This window comes from Dasypus novemcinctus, chromosome 5, assembly GCF_030445035.2.
Source record: "Dasypus novemcinctus isolate mDasNov1 chromosome 5, mDasNov1.1.hap2, whole genome shotgun sequence".
Classification (NCBI taxonomy): domain Eukaryota; kingdom Metazoa; phylum Chordata; class Mammalia; order Cingulata; family Dasypodidae; genus Dasypus; species Dasypus novemcinctus.
This window is the reverse complement of record NC_080677.1, coordinates 17,582,573-17,597,087: the sequence shown is the minus strand read 5'-3', so window position 1 is coordinate 17,597,087 and position 14,515 is coordinate 17,582,573. Positions and strand designations below refer to the sequence as shown.

The 14,515-nt window shown below is 39.0% G+C and overlaps 1 protein-coding gene across 4 annotated transcripts in view; it reads left to right on the top strand.

The window, feature by feature from the left end:
- Positions 1 to 14,515, top strand: part of SUGCT (succinyl-CoA:glutarate-CoA transferase) — an 808,774-nt gene that overhangs the window by 756,262 nt on the left and 37,997 nt on the right. The gene's annotated exons all lie outside the window — the stretch shown is intronic.

Genomic DNA, 14,515 nt, shown 5'->3' with positions numbered 1-14,515 from the left:
TAATTTGGAAAATATGACCACTCTGCTTATAATACAAATCTCAGTTATTTCAGTTTCTTAGTTCAAGATTTCTCAAAGTAAATATTATTATCTGTCCTTTAAAATTTCTTCCTCTTCTTGTATTTACTCTCTGGACGATTTTGCCCATTGATCAATGTTGCTAGAAAATTTGTAGTCATCCTAGGCTGCTGCTTCTTCCTCATCTCCCGTGTTCATCTGGTCAAGGGAACCGGCAACTTCATGTTGCAAATGCTTCTCAAATGTATCCATTCCTCTCCCTTTCTAAACTCACCATCCTAGAACTTTGTAGGCCAGTGGTCTTTCTCACATCCAACCTTTGGGTCACTCACCAATTCTCAGCTCAGTTTATTGTGGAGCAAGGTTATGGGATCACATGATCAAAACCATGGATCCCAAAAGTATTGGCAAGAGACTACATTGAAAAGGATGATGCAAGTTGTAGGTTGATGTTGATGATGTAGGTTCTTTTAGGATTTGAGGCCTCTCCATATTAGAGTCATACCTTGAATGGCCTATGCATACAGGTAGGAATCCAAATTCCAAAGCCTGAAATACAAGGACTTTGTACTTGGACCCTACTCACCTCTCCTGCCTGTCTTACCCCACTTCCAAACTTATGCTTAATACATAGTCCCTCAGACGTAGTTGCAACTTTATGCAGCTGCACAGCTTCCCGTCATGTTCTTTGCTTGAAGTGGTACCCTCAGCATTTTATCCACCAGGAAAGTGCTATCCCTCTTTCAGAGTTCAAGCATCAGCAGCTCTGATGGAATCCCCAGCCACACACTTTCTCCCAAGCTGCCTTACACCTCTGCAGATACACTTACATCATTTATTCAAACTGTATTCTAACAATTTGCTGTCTCTCTCCTTCTTACGTTCTTTTTTCTCCTCCACAATGACCTGCTTGAGTGTAGACCTGTATTTTATTTGTTTCTTACCCTTAGCCCCTAGCATAAAACCTGGAACAACCAATATATGTGTTGAATGAATGAATGAATGAATATGAAAAGATTAGCTGATTGTGACGAAAGTGTGAGTCTGGTCCCTTTGGTATAAATCCTATTGTTTTCTATGGTACAATCCTTTTTTTGAGATGCTTGGAGACCCAAATAGATGAATCAATATTTTTTAAAGAACATGTGTTTAGGATTGTCAAGTTACAACATCAAAATATTGAGAAAATAAAGAAATTTTTTGTTAACAATAGAAAATGATAGTTAGAATTCATTGCTTGCTGGCATAGCTTTATGTGAAATAAGTAAATTTAATTCCATATTAGTAAGTAATACATCCTAATGCTAGTCAGTAATATTGAAATAATATAGGTGCTTCAAGTGTTAGATAAAAATATATTGCTTTTTTTGCTGTGAGGTCTAAATACCACCATTATGTTCTCCGTTCCTTCATGCCTTGTGCATGCTACTTAACCTCTGTGAGCACATTTTTATTGGATGTACTCTACCCCGAAGTGTTAAGTTCACAAACTTAACAATACATAACCTGTCATTCCTGATTACAACCTAAACTGCCTCTATCCTAGGGCCATTCTACATCCCTACAGATCTTTGCTTTTGGGTGAGTGTGGTGGAGTCAATGGAAGAATAGCTTTTCTCTGCTGGAGACCAACACTGTGGACTGGGGAAGGTCATAGTCACTTTGGGCAAAGGGACTCTGGAGTGGCAGAGAGGACTCTGGACCTAATGTCATCTCCCACAACATTTAAAAAGCTCCAAAATGCTCCTAGAGCTGCTTCTCCAATGAAGAGAGGGAGGATCCAACCCCTCATCTTGGAGTGCTTTGGGCCTGTTGGAATTTCTAGAGTCAGTTCTCTTCTATAGCCAAACACTTACACTAGAATTGGTTTCATTTAACCAACAATCAAAGTTATTGGAAAAAGTTGATAGCTTTCATGCACGCTCTTTTGCTTAAGACTAGCACTCTCCTTTTGAAAGCTTCTACAGAAAGCATATTAAACATATCCTCTGCATTTTGTTTGAAAAACTGACAGAAGTTATGTTTTCTTAAAGAAAATTACCTAAACAACTAGAAGAAAAGTAAGACAGAGTAAAGGGATAGACAAGGGTAGGTTGACAGTAGACATGTGAAACCCTTTACCATTCATAAAATATTTAGGTTATTTGAGCTAAGGAGGAAATTGCTAAGGATTAGGTTTATGGCACTTGACCATGTCTCAGAAGTGCTACTCTGTAAAACTTGTCAAAAGAGAAAGAAAAGAAAGCAATCCCATTAGGAAACCTGGGCTTTGCATCCTGCCGTTTATTAAATTTGTCAGTTGAGGCAGTAAGGATTATGGCAGGAGATTTATTCAGTTTTTCAGAAAACTTGGCATGGAGAAGCCTTATCCTTGGCACTAGCCTGGAAAACACAGGGAAGGAAGTTTGTGAAACAAGCAGAATGCTGAATACCTGCCGAGAAAAAGTCATTACCATAGCAAACCTGGACCTAAACGAAGCCAGGTAACAATTTTCAGGAGGGCTCTCCTTCTGAAAATTTTCCTTTGCATAAAGGAAAATTCTTTCTTAGCACAAATGCTGGAGACTCTAGTCACCTGGGAGTTGGGACTGGAAAATGACACTGTGCTTCAGGTGGGCGTTAGTTTTCATTTCTGATATTTGAGAGCCATTGTCTTAAATGTCCAAAGATTCATTCTTGCCCCCTCCAGTCAAAAACCAGGACCTGTTGCTCTCTCCCTGCTTAGTGATGTGTGCTGTGTCTCTCTGGGGTCCCTTCTCCATCTTCTCTGCCCTGGACAGCGACAGTGGCCTTATCTGAGGGTGGATGTCCCCTGGGGTAGTAAGGCTTTGGGCCGTGAGCCACACTCATAGCCTTTTAAGGTTGTTGCCGCTCATTCTGAATTCCATAGAAACCTAGGTTTCTATTATTTTCTGTCTCCCCTCACCCTCGACCCAAATTTCTCTCTTTGGATTCCTCCTAGGAAGGTATACAGAGGGCTCTATACATACTGTCTATAAAAGTTGAAGCTTTAGTGCCCTAAATATAATAATAATTCATGAGAGCTGGCAATGTTTTAGATAGTATCTTAAGAGTTTTACAAATGCTAATTTAATCATACTCCTTGTAACAGCCCTGTGAGGTAGGTGCTATTGCTACTACAATGTTAGGGATGAGAAAACTAAGACAGAAACAGTTAAGCAGCTTGGCCAAAGTCACAAAGCAGTAAGTGGCAGCCTGGCTCCAGGGTTTATGTTCCTAACCACCTCCCAGCATTTGTCTCTAGTAGTCATGTGATGGCAGCAGACAATGTGCTTAACATTAAGAACCAGATCAGCTTGTCCACATGGAGATATGGTTCAGTTGTGAATGCAAATAGGTAAAAAGAAGACATATGTGAGGAAGTGGATGGATGTTAAATGTTGATGAGCACTCCCCTGAATAAATTTAGAAAGGATTATAACTTTAAGTATTCCTCCATTAACAGGCATATGATTTGCCCCCTGACAAATTTATTAATTTTGCCCCCATCTGCAGAAATTTCTGGTTCAGCAAATCTTGGTGGGGTTCCCTGTGTACATTTATGTAAGCATTCCCAAACAATTCAGAGCATCTGTGGCTGTCAGAAACATCTCACTAGAGATGTGTGCCTCGGACCATAGACTTAGGGTTACTTCAGGGAAGAAAGAAAGAAACTAAAATTTTGTATTAAGCATCTTCCCCATGATTATGGGTAGAATCATGTCTCCCACAAAAGGCGTGTTCAGATCCCAACCCTGGTCCTTTAGTGTGAACCCATTTGTAAATAAGATCTTTGAATACCTTATTAGTTAAGATGAGCCTCAATTGAATGTGGGTGGGCCTTAATTCAATATGACTGAAGTCTTTATAAGCAAAGGAAATTGGACATTGGACACAGAAGGAGAAGGCATGAGGAGCAATCAGAAGCTGGAAGTCAACGGAACCAGAAGAGAGAAGAGAAGACAATGCTATGTGATGGGAATGTCAAGGCTTCAGGGATCGCCAGCACCCAGACCCAGAAGAGAGCCTTCGGGAGAAAGCATTGCCTTGCTGATGTCTGGCTTTCAGACTTCACCTAACCTCAAAACTATGAGCCAGTAAATTCCTGTTGCTTCAGCCAATCCACTGTATGGTATTTGTTTATCTGCTGGGAAACAAAAGCATCCATCTAAGATCTGGTGGATATCTATGAGGTAAGAAATTTACTGGCACTAAAATTCATCTCTATGGGGAGTTCTCACTTTGGGCAATGAAGCAGGAGTTTGGAGAAGTTGGTAATAGTAAGCCTATCTGAAGACCTTACTTGCTTTTTTGTTTCTGGGGAGGCCACCCCTTCTTCTGCAATGTACAGCAGATGGCAGTGTACTCCTCTTAGGAAGTAGGTTTAGAAATAAAAGCTCACGGGACATTTCAAGTTGAGTAAGTTGAGCTGAACCTTGAACTTGGGGGTAACCAGGCCTGGCCTTTTGAAAGATTTTTTTTTTTTTTTTTTTTTTACATAACTTGGACATAGCAATGGGGGGAAAACAGAAAATAATAATGCTAAAAATGTTATGTAATATATGGTTTATGAGATGTGCTTCTGACTTCTGTAGGCCAAGATAGGTAAAAAATAAATTTACACAAAAATAAATTTACACAACTCAGAATTGTGTTGGGCAAGGTTTTGACCCCCAGAACAGGCAATAGAGCTCTTATGAAAAGGCAAATAATCTACACAGAGTCTTGCATCCCTTTTAACAAATGTTAGGCACAGCCACAGAGAAGTCCAAGAATTAAAGTGAAAAGGAAACAGAAACTGTTTTCTAAGACATGAATTTAAAGTACAGGTTTACTTTTTTATTTTTCTTCTTAAATAGCACAGTGAATTGAAGTGGAGGAAAATTAAGCTAAATAAGAGGAAACAGTGAAATTTTGTAGACTGTGGAATAGTCTCACTGGGAACATTTTAGAGGCCCCATCTCTTAGTCACTTCAAACTAGACCAGACAAATGAGTTGAAGATATGTTGTGAGAAGCGGGTTGTAGAGAATGGATGAAAGCTTTTTTTTTCTATCCCCTATGGAAATTTCCTCCATGTTGTCAGCTCTTACGCACACACACACACAGAGTCACTTATTCCAAATTGTCTCCTGACATTTTAATTTGATCATCGCCAAAATAACATTTTAAGACTCCCAAAGCTTCTTTCTGTGGCTTGGTCTAAACTCACTGTCTGTTCGATCCCCCCTTTCTTTCATTATGGACATGGTTTTCTGTTAAGGCAATAAAATCCTTACAGTTTCCTCCGCGTCATCTTTAAAGCCTTGTAAACAACTTCCCCAGTGAGTCCTACTGATAGCAAGTAGTGAAGAGGAGTGCTCCCTTTCTGGGACTCCCTGGAGAACCAAGAGGACAATTTAATTCTGATCAAATGAAGATAGACAGAAGCTGTGCATTTCATCAGGTTCTTTTAAAATACCCAGTAAGAAAAGTACTGAGCATTCTTCCCGCCCCTGGAATAACACTTTTCATCTACAGCTGCTAAAAATCACAATATTGAAAAGCTAACTTCTTACTCATTTGGAGCGGGAATTAAGTATGACCACTTCCCTTCTTTGCTATTCTCCAGAATTTTTTCTGGTGTGTTTTGGTGTTTCTGTTTTATTGTTGTGTTCTAATTTTGTGTTAGTAGCTACAATAAGATATAGGGATGAAATTATACTTCCACATGCTTTGAACTATTTCCTTGTGCCTTTCTCTTCACTCCTATTGCATCTTTGTATTCCATCCCCATGAAAGAAACAAAAAAGTCCACCTTCAAAAAAATATCTTTGGATCGTTAAAAATGGTAGACACAGTGGAGCAAGTTTAGCTTAGTGATTGAAAGTCTGCTTCACGTGTATGAGGTCCTGGGTTCAATCCCTAGTACCTCCTAAAACTGGTAGACACAATTATTAATTTTCCTAATTATTAAACTTGTCACAAAATAATATGATCAGGAAAAAAGGAACAAATTATTTGGGCAATCTGAAGAAATCAGGCAATGCTTCTAAACAATATTGCATAGTAAATTGAAAACCATTTCCAGGACATTGGTGCTATGACATTTGTTGCTTTCAAATACTAATTTTACTCAAAAGTATAATGTATATTCTTATAATACATAGTGGAAAGGGTGGTGCATTGATTGAAGTTGCTTTTGGAAGAGGAGGAGAAGAGGGGTTGATATTTTTTAACCTTGTCATTTAGAAAGATGAACTTCATAACCCAACTATATTCATTTTCCACTGAAAAAAATGAAACGAAAATCAGTCCACTATAGTTGCTCACTAAATGGAACATGGAATTTGGAGACAATAGTATTTTGTTGTTGTTGTTTCTAAGATCTGATCACAGTCATCTGAAAAATAACAAGTGCCCCAAAAAGGTGTCGACCTCTTCCTGCTTTCCAAAGGTTCACACATTTCTGCTGCATTGTACATCTTATGCAAAAATATAATATTCGGCATAAAACTGTAAAAGGGATGCTTACAAAAAGCGTAAGCCAATGCTTAACTGAGCAATAAGGTATTTATGTGTTTGTTTATTTTCTCCTACCCAACTAGGATACAAACTCCATAAAGGCAGATACGTAGATTTTCTAAGAAAAATTAATTGTCTAGCAAAGAACCTGAAATATATATTGTAGGTGCTTAAGAAATGCTTCTTAATGTAACCTTTAAGGGACATAATTAAGAGGATACCATACTTCTCCCTGCATCTATTTCTATATCTATAAGTGGAAGGAGTGGGATTGTCCAACTTCCTCTTTTTAAGAATATCATTTTCCAGGCCATTGTCTTTCTCAGATAAAAAACACGTTTTAAGTGTAGTCAGCATTTTATGTGGGTGATTCAAAGACTGAATATCTTAAGGGAAAGCATCTGCTAGAAAATGATCAGGTACTCAAAGGGCAAAGTGCTTGTCATTTCGATGTTCTGAATGATGCCTACGTTCCCATGGGTAAATACTGAGCCCTCAGTCGCTATAATAAAACATCAATGTCATTCTCATAGAAGCACCCTGCGTTTCTCCCAGCTTGAGTGTAGAAAACAAATGTTGGCACCATGGGACTGAATCTGTACCCATGTGGAATAATTTAATTTTATTAATAACGCTAGAAATATTAAGAAATTTTTTTGGGGGGTGGGGAGCAAAATATAGGGACATGCAAAACCAGGCTTCTTTCATCTGAACTCCAGGATCCATTTGTTTCCCATTGTTTGCTGGACTTATTCTGGATCTGTTTTCACTTTTATTTGTGGTCAGCTTAGATATGTCTACACGAAAGTACACTTCAGAAGTAAAATAACTCTGTCTTTTTACAGTATGACTTCAGACAGTTGGATAGTTTTAGGGTTCACTGGCTCCTGGTTCAGTTTTCCCATGCCCACTAAAGCATGCTAGTTAATATACTGCAAAGAAAAAAAGGCATTGCTTTTAAAGGTGCAGGAATTCAACCCAGTGAGATAGGCTTTAAGCCAAAAGCTCTACCCTCAGAGCCTCACATATAGCCCCCCAAGCCAAATCCTGCTCCCCAGAAATTCTTATGCAACTTTTATTGACTGCAGTGGTAGTCATCTGGGTGTGTCCAAAACCAGACTCTGGCTGGCTGCATGTAACATATGTTTGGGTTGGGGCATGGAGCCAAAAAAAGCATTGTTTACTATTTATATGGGTCTTCACCAATTTTCGGATGCCAAAATAGATGAACTCATTGCTTCTGAATAACTCATTCATCAAAATAGACATGGAAATTTTTGTTCCTTGGGTTTAAAAAGCAAATTGTTTGCCTGGTCATTGTCTGGAAGTCAAAATACTTTTGAGGCTCTCCATTCCAACCGAAGCTGATAACTCGCAAACTGATAATACCTTAAAATAAGCTGCCTTTCTTTTGTATAGAAAGGTATATGTGCAAGCAGTGGAGCCCTTGAAGGTGTGACAAAGCCTTCTTGAAGCTTTTCTCCAAAGTTCAAGTTACTCTAAACCATTTGGTGAGGAAGCACTTTGGTGTTAACCAGCTAAGACACCAGCCTAACACACTGTTAATTCTTCTACTATCAGGAATCAATAGTTCTTCTATATAGTTGACCTTAATGGTAGTTGGCATTTGTTATATGTCCTTGTGAAAAGAATACATGTTCCTATGGTATACTTTCTAATATAAAAATGCTAGTGCTTTGCTCTTGAACGTTTTCAGTGGTTCCATGTGTTATCTACCTATTGTAGTTGCACAGAATGAGGATGTTCTCTGGTTTGATTTAAAACATTTTTGGGTGAAATGTCATCTAAGATGCTTCAGAGACAAAGACCAGAAATGTAGAGCAGTGAGAAGAAAAGGTTCCGCGAAATAGAACATGCATCTGGGAAAGTCACTTGGAGAATCTCCTGAGATAATGGATAGATACACTTCCATCTCTGCAAACATCAAGCATCCAAGTAAAAACCATTAAATTTAATGAGCTCTTTTGTCTGTGAAAGAAAACAAATTAACAAATTTCAATTTATCTTTAGGGCAAGATATTTGGGACCAAATTCCTACTTTTAAGAAGGGGGATGACTGAGCCCCTCAGGATGGATGGGGTTTTGAACCTGAAGGTTCCCTAGATTCAGACTCCCATGGTGGTGCTAAGTAGGCATTTCAGGGTTTTATCAGACTTATGGTCAAGATTTGCAGATGCTCAATCCAAAAACCACCCTGCTTTAAATCTGTTTTATCCTGCTCATCTTTCTAAGAATATTGAGCATCATGTTCTTCTTGGAATTCTTTGAAAAGTGAGATTCTACCAAGACAGGTTTAGTCTTCTCTTCTCAGCCACTGACTTTGTAACCTCTGTCTCTCTTCAATATGACTTTCCTCTCTTTGCTTGTCTCTATTAATCTTTATTCTAATTTTTATAAAATGTGCTGCTCAAATTAGGCAGAGTGTTCGACTGTGGTTCTGACTAATTTTGGTCTCATACCCATTCTTGAGGAATTTTGTCACCCCCTTTTTTGTTGTTTTGTTAGGAAAAACATCATTATGAACGTTTATCTTCAGATCAGATTTTCACTTCAACAGAACTGTATTCAGAGTGGCTCAATCACCTAAGTTGCTTAAACCAGTGCTTCCCAACATTAAAAAATTTTTTCTTTGTCTTTAGTTTTCCCAACATTTTTAATGTTATGCAATAAATTTTAAAATGCTAATATTTATGCAAATACTGGGGTAAAACTGGCATAACTAAATGAGGCTGTTTGAGGAAGAGCCCCAGCCTCTCTCCAGCTACCCTGCTGGGTCAGGAACTCCAGCTCTCAGAAGGCTCATGACTTTCGCTCTGCACAGTGCCATGGAACAACAGCTGGAAAACTCCTGTTCCACACTGTATAATAGGTTCTTGATCTTTAAAATGGAAGTAAGAAAAATGTCTATTGCTTTCCTCTTAAAGTTGTAAAGGTTGAGTATCTATACATAAAGCATTTTGTACAATGCCCATCATTCAAAAGATGCTGATTCATTGTGGTACTGGTAGGAATAGCCATAGTAATTTCTCTGTTTCCTTATAGTCTCACAAGTTGAAGAGAGTCATCGACAAGTCATATGTCAATTCTATTCATATTTTTCCACAAAAATGATGTAATTTGATATCTCATGTTATGTAGTGGGAGGCGTCCTATGATGTAGCTTCAACATTCCAAGGTCAGTGAAGAGGGGGAAATCCATGGCGACCAGGTCACCAAGGCAGGTAGAATTTGGGAGAAATCACCACAACCTCTGAGGAGGATGGTGCAAACTGCCCAAGAGCTAGGCCAAACAATAAAAGCTTAATCAATGAGCTGAGATTCAGGAAAGGACTATGGCTCTTGAGCAAGAGTCTACAGGAAGCAGCTGGATGGCCAGTCAGCAGCTCAGCAATGTGTATGAGGCTAACTTGGGGATAATTTGAGTTATAATGGAAGGGTCATCTGGCTACACTGGATGTGTCCCTAGGTCACCCCATCCTTCACCCTGTTTGCCAGCAAGGGAAGTACTAGAATGGGTGAGAAGCAACCCAGGAATTCAGCAATAAATTCCAGGCCTGAGAGAGTTGCTTAATTCCAGTTTTTCATCTGGAGGGCTCTTCTCTTGAAACTGGCCCCTGGCTTCACCTGCAGATGGAGAACATCAAGCATCAAGAACATCAAGCTGCAGAAGCCTGAACAGGCTGAACAAGTGGGAATGGCTTTGGGAAAACTCAGAAGCCTTAGATTTGTAAGAACTATATTCAGCCAACTCTGGATTATCTACTCAGAGGCATCCATGTGCTTGGGCACTGTCTCCTCCTTAACTGCCCAACTGATCTACTTCCAGCCATGCTCCCTAGGGACATTGCCTCCATTCCCCAAGCCTTACTCTTTTGCAGTTTCACAAAGCCCAGTTGGTTTAAATTCTTTGCCCTTCCACTGTCTAAGCCTAATAAGGAAGTCAGTCTGCTGTGGGTTGGGATAAGGAGCTGGTGGTGAGGAAGAACATTCCTCCAAGGGCCTTTTGATCTTTAAGAGGTTATAAGTAGCCCAATTCTCTGCTTTCATGCAAAAATATCTCTTGTGTGTGTCATTAAAACGGATTGTTTTCCTTCCCATGAATGTAATTGTTGTCTCTTGGAGATTTTATAAGAAACAGAATGCAGACCATTCCAAAGTCAGGCAGAGGCGGAAAGCATATGACTTTATCATGCTCACCTCCCAGCCCAGTATTTCTTACTGGTTGGATGTCTATCTCTTGGGAGTCACATATTTCAATGGCAAGGCAAGATGCCCCCAGGTAACTCATATCTAACACCAACTCTGTCTCTAATCAACTGTATGACCTTGAAAAAAGCCATTTCACATCTTTGAGCCTCAGTTTTCTTATCTGGAAAATTGGCAAGTTAGACATAATGGGTAAATTTGACAGCCAGTTTGTTATTGCTGTTAAAAGCATAGATTTGAAGATGAACATTCCTGATTTTAATTTCCTGTTCTGTTACTTTGCAAAGATGACTTCATTGAAACAGAGCCTCAGTTTTCTTTTCTATAAACAAGGTTATGTGAGATCTACAGAATATAATGTTTATAAAGTGCTTCATAGTGTCTACATAAGTAAATGCTAAATAAATGTTAGCTTTATTTTTTCCATCTGTAATTTTCCTTCCAGGAATAAATTTACATAAGCCTATGATCTTTTGATCAGTGTGGGAAAATAAAAATGGGCAAAGGTAAAACTCTTTATACTTTATTCCATATATACAAATGTGTGTGTGTACATACACACACATACACACACACACATACCCAAAGTGATGATCTCCCATTGTCATTGGAATCTAGGATTGACTTAGTTGGAGAAATATCATACCAGCATTTTATTCCTCAAACATTTTCAAAAATCCTTCCCTTGGATCAATAGGTCATTTAGACAGCAGGTTAGTTTTTCCAGCGAAGGAGTTTGCCACAGCCATTCTTTAACAACCCCACAATGTACATGTATAGAGGTCCTCTCTACATATGGAAGGTACAGAATCTTGATATATGAGGACACCACAACCCTGCAGTTTTATCTAGGGTCACTAACCCTAGAGCCAGGTCCTGGTTTTGTAGGAGTACACAAATGAGAAGTCAAATAAGGCTGCATGAGGATGTGGTAAAGAAGGAGTCTGAGAAGTGGATGGGAGTAGAATGAGGAAGAAGTATTTCTCTTTAGTGTCCAGCTGGTTATTTTGAGAGGAGAGGTTTAAGGATCATAAACCAACACCTCTGTTGTCCAATATTACATTTCCCATTCTTAGTTGAGTGGATTTTGATGTAATTAGGTTCTTTGTTTTTTATGTAAAGCGCAAGTGAGTCTGACTTTACATTTATTTATTCATTTACTTATTATCTACTCAACAAACATTAATATGTACCTGCAGTTTGCCAGTATTGTGCTGGTGGTAGAAGTACAAATATGACTAAAACTGGACTTCTACCCAAAAGGAACTTATATTCTTGGAGAAGACAAATGAGAAAATAAATGCTCACAATATAGTGGGTTGGTGCTGTGAAAAAAGAGGAACACCTAAATCACTGGAGAATCAGGGAAAGTTTCCTGAAAGAAGTGGAACTGTAATCAATTAAGAAGGGCAAGTAGGAGCTAACTAAACGACAACAACAAAATAAACAACAGGAGAAAGGCATTCTAAGCAGAGTAAGCTTCTTATACAAGAAGCTGCTCACCCCAATCCTAAAAGTGCCAAGGCCCACCACATGACTGGAATGAAAGGAGTGGTGGAATGAGTGAGGGAGTGGCAGGGGATGAAGTTGGAGGAAGGTACAGATTAGTTCAAGAATGACTTATTTGGCTAAACTTAAGGCTTTGAACTTCATCCGAAAAACTATGTAGAGATGCTGCAGAATTTAAAGGATGGCAATTATATGATTAAATTTGTAGTTGCAAACGATTGATTTTAGCAATAGGACAAATAATGATTGTAGGAGTCAGACTAGAAGCCAGGTAACATGAGACTGTTGTCAGCCAGGTAAGAAGTGAAGAGTATCTGAACAAGGTAGCAATAGGGGTATGGAGTAGTGGAGACATATTGAAGAGAAACTAAAGTAAAGAGTAAGTAAAAATAAAGAGATTGGATTTAGAATCAGATTTGTGGCTGGGACAACTATGATGACAATGGTATCATCCATTGATGTAAGGGATACAAGACAAAGAGCTGTTTTGTGCAAAATGATGAGTTTGGTTTAACCATTTAGAATTTGAAGATCTTCTGGGCCAACCAAAAGAAAATATGATGTCCATTGAACAATTATCATTAGCATTTAAATGAAAGTTGAAGCCATGAGAATAGCTGCACTTATTCAGAGGTCATATAGCATGAAGAAAAGTAGATCAGGAAGGATGGATGCCTGAGAACACCCATTTTTAAAGGATGAGATGAAGAAATAGATATGATAAAGAAGAGAGAGGAATAGCCATGTAAGTAGAAGGAATACCAAGAGGAGTTGTATCATATCAACAAAGACAGAGAAATTTCTAGAAGAAAGAAATGATCAACAAGGTCAAATATCACAGATGAAAAATAGTGATTGCTAGATGTTTCTGTTAATTTGGTGAGATTTTGCTACCAATGAACGTGTTCATTCAAGTTTCCTTAAGTAATAGTGGCTTTATAATAAGTACACACTCATTAAAAGGAGTAGACAGGAACTTTATTTATGTAGCTAGTTCTTGGGAGTCTTAGAAAAGAAAGCTTCACAGATAATGGGACACAGTTCAGAAATTAGAAGTTCATTCAGAACACAGCACAGCTCTTGCAAACAGGATATCTTGTTGCCTCAATAGGAGGTACTCCCTGATCTCTCTTCAGGTAGCCTACTATCATCCTTACTCTTAGTTTCTCTATGGGGGTGTAGCAGTTTGATATAATTATGAATTCCAAAAATAGATATTGGATTATGTTTGTTATCTGGTTGTACCTGGGTGTGATTAAGTTATGATTAGGGCTTTGATTGGGCCACATCATTAGGGCATGGTGGGTGGGGATTCACAAATAAAAGGCATGGCAAAGGACAGAGTTGGGGGTTTTTGATGTTGGAGTTTTGATGTTGGAGTTTGATGCTGAAGCCTTATGCTGGAGCCCTGGAAAGTTAGCTCACAGAGAAAAGAGAAGCCAGCCCTAGGAAGAGAAGAACACTGAGCCCAGGAAGAAGCAAGCCCTGGGAAGAGAAGAACTTTGAACCCAGAGAGAAGTAAGATCCTGGAAAGGAGGAACCCAGAAAGCCTGAACCCTTGCAGACATCAACAGCCATCTTGCTCCAACACGTGAAATAGACTTTGGTGAGGGAAGTAACTTATGCTTTATGGCCTGGTATCTGTAATCTCCTATCCCAAATAAATACCCTTTATAAAAACCAGCCAATTTCTGGTATTTTGCATCAGCACCCCTTGACTAACTGATAAGGGGGTCTGTATACTTTGGCACTATTACCATAGTGCCCCCACTCCACTACCACCACCTGGGGTCCAGTCAGCTGTAGTCAGGCAAGCAACTTAATATAGTACCCAGAACATAAAGAACTACTGAGAACTGCTTTCCTCAACAAGGGGCTGTTGGCATGGAAGGTATTTCCTGTTTTAAAGCCATTTCTTAGGTACCATGGACATTGTCAATGTGGAAGTATTGGTGTACTCGGGAAAATAGTTTCAATGTAATGGTAGAGGTGAAAGCCAGACTGAGAAGCAAATGGGAAGTGAGCTGGTGGAAACAGGGAATAGAGACAAGTCTTTGTGGAAAGGAAGGTAAGAGAGACAGTGCAGGACATATGCTGCCTAGACTAGATCATTCTTAAAGATGTAATATACTTTAGCATATTTACACAGATTTAGGAGAGAGAGTAGAGAGAAAGGAAGAATTTACATGTAGGGGAGAAAATGATTTATAGACTGGGTTGCCTAAGCAGCTGGAAGGAAGCCTTGGAAACCAACACTA